Below are 2,958 nucleotides of genomic sequence, written 5' to 3'. Positions count from 1 at the left end.
CTAGGTGGGTGGGTAGGTAGGTAGGTATCTGAGTAGAATCTAGGAGGGAGGTGGACAAAATTCGCTCCGGAACACTTGAGTTGGTGTTAATGGGGAAGCATTAGCTCCACTGAGAAGCTGTGACCACACCTGTAACCCATAGCCTATTTTGAAGATGCCTGTAGTGCCCCATGTTCCCTCTTAAAAAAAACCTCCCCATACAGCAGACAGGGGATGGGACAGTATCCAGCTTCCCAAGTGTGTGTTGTTAGCGTCTTTATCTTTTCCCTAGTTTATCAGTTCAGTAATTCCTAGCTTTGTGAGTTTGTCCTTGTACACTTGTTTGTAGACATCACCTCTGGAAAAAATACTCTAGGTCACCCCCACCCCCCACCCCCTGCACTTTGCATTAAGAAACATTAAACTCTCTGGACAAACTGTCCCAAGTACCCAGCACAGTGCCTGGAACAGTAAATATTCACTTAGTGGATGAGTTGAAATAAGTTTTGATGAGAAGAATTTAGTGAGCCATCTTGTAATTTTGGAAGCATGTCACTCACCTTCTCTGGATGATGTCCAAGATTCCTTTTGGCTCTAAGACCTCTTTGGTGTTACAAAAAAAGAGGATTAGGAATTATTGTTTGGGACATGCGACTACTGGGCTTATTTTGTCAGTATCTCTCCAGTGCGTTGGCATTGGGTATGTGTTGGGTGGGAAGCAGGGATGGGCTGTAAATATGTAGGAGTGAGAATGGAAAGGAAGATGTGAGAAGAGCAAGGCATGTGGGTATGTGTGTAGTGATCTTGAAGGAGAGGACTCTTTCCTTCTGTAGCTTGGTGTTAACCAGTATCACTGGCTGGGGAGTGGGGGGTTATCCTCTCTTACTGGCCATAGCAGCTCCCTCTGGAGCTAGGTAGCTGAGGAGAGAGGCTTTGGTGTGGAGTGAGACAGATGGCAAAGCCAGTTTGGCCACTGGTAGAAAGCTATTTACGTGACTGAATATTAGCTCTTCTGCCAAACAGGACACATGCCTGGTGTTCCAGCAGCAGCTAGAGCATCTGGGGGGTCAGCTGTCAGCCTTCCTCTCCAAAATGTAGACTATCTTGAATTTATAAATTGGTATCTTATTCCTTTTGATTCTTGTCCTTTACCATAAGAAATATAATTTATAATCATGCTTAAAAGAGCAACCAGAAAGTGTCTTTTTTTTTTATTATGTTTAATTAAACTTCTCCCCAGAAGACGACAATAACACAGCTTTAGTTTACATGCTTTTGATAAGTTACAAAGACACTGACTTTGTTCAGCTTGCTCCATAAAGTTTACGTCTAGTTCCTATCAAAGATTAAGAGCGCTGTATTTAAGTTAAGACGTTTGAGTTTAATTTGCCTTCACTGTTAAGGCCTGGCTACATGACAATTGGGCAGGTCACTTATTTCTTTTGTGTCCATTTTCTCTTGTCCTACTTCTAAGGCATTAGTAAGATTCTGTAGTGCTTGGCAATAGCTTGATTAGGTCATTTGAAATTGCAGTCTAGGTCAGTGGTTTGCCTAACGTTGAGCCTTTTTGTTACATCTGAAAGTCAAATCCAGGAAGGACATGAGGTGGAGGGAGGAGCTGCGGCAAGAATAACACTCAGCTGGGACAGACTGCTAACATTTTCAGGTGCTTTACATTGTTTTGCAAAACTGGCATTTTGTGTATTTTCAGAATTGTGTTTGAGTATAGACATATTTTTAATTGCCCTGTAAGATGCCTCCTGCATGAGCTAAATACTAGTTGGACTTATGCAATTTTGATGTCTTGATGCTTTGAATCTTCCATAAATACTTAAAAGTTGGAGGCAGTTCTGTAGGACCTGAAGACTCACTGCCAAGTTCAGTCAGAAAATACTTAGCATCTATAATTTGTTTAATATTGGTATTGAGATTTAAAAGAGGTGATAAGGTAGAGGCACTTATCTTTGAGTTTATTGTTGTCAAGTTGAATAAAGTTCAATCTAGGGAACATACCTCTGCATTGTGTTGAATTCTTGAAGATACAGAGGATACACAGACACGAGTGTTACAAGGTTAACAGTTCAGTGACAAGTGAGAATTCTTACTTTGCCATGAACAAGAGTTGGTTGTAGGTTTTAATGGAGAAGGTTTGCGGGAAGTTTGGGAATTCATTCGTGTTTTAAGTAAGGAATAGATCCATGTCAAATTGAATGGCTCAGAAGAAATAAGAACACCACAATGTTTGAGGACGATGAGGAGACCAGTTTGGCTGGAATGGATATTTCATTTCAGGGGGTAGAATGGGATGAACAGGAAGGTCAGTTTCAGATTATGGAGGACCATAAAAGCACGGTTGGGAATGAGGACTTTATCCTGTGGAGAATCGCTGAAGGTTTTTCAGCAGAAGCCAGACATAATGGGAAAGAGATGGTTGAAACATCTATGTGTAGAGTGGAGATAGCAGTGGGGGTAGGAAAGAACTCTAGAGACAAGAGTCTAGGATCGTTGACGTATGTGTTAGATGGGAGATCATTCACTCAATTCAGTGGAGTCTTTGTTTAAATGCCTTTTTTAGTCCTTTTTCTTTTTTTTTTTTTACTCCTTTCCTTTCTTAGAATAACCAGTGTCCTTTTTCAATACAGTTTAAACTTTTGTAAGCTTTTCATGTGATGTCTGTAGTTTCAAATGCTAAGGATTTGTAGAAATGTGTAGCATATTTGTCAAACAGCAATAAGCCATATATGCTTCTCATAAATATTACGTTAGGCGTTATTTAGAGAATATATTCTATGCTAGAGGGAAATACATATTTTTAAAACAAATAGTCTTTACAGTTAGAATATGGACACAGACACTTCAGCCGATGATCTTAATCTTCTATATATACCGTGCTCTATGAAATGTTCTTTAGTAAACTTAGATTGTTTAGCTGTGTGTGTGTGTGTGTGTGTGTGTGTGTGTGAGAGAGAGAGAGAGAGA

General features: G+C 40.1%; 1 protein-coding gene across 2 annotated transcripts in view; it reads left to right on the top strand.

The window, feature by feature from the left end:
• Window positions 1-2,958, top strand: part of ARHGAP10 (Rho GTPase activating protein 10) — a 242,147-nt gene that overhangs the window by 934 nt on the left and 238,255 nt on the right. The gene's annotated exons all lie outside the window — the stretch shown is intronic.

The sequence above is a fragment of the Pteropus alecto genome, unplaced genomic scaffold (assembly GCF_000325575.1).
Source record: "Pteropus alecto unplaced genomic scaffold, ASM32557v1 scaffold50, whole genome shotgun sequence".
Lineage (NCBI taxonomy): Eukaryota > Metazoa > Chordata > Mammalia > Chiroptera > Pteropodidae > Pteropus > Pteropus alecto.
This window is presented reverse-complemented; position numbering and strand designations above follow the sequence as displayed.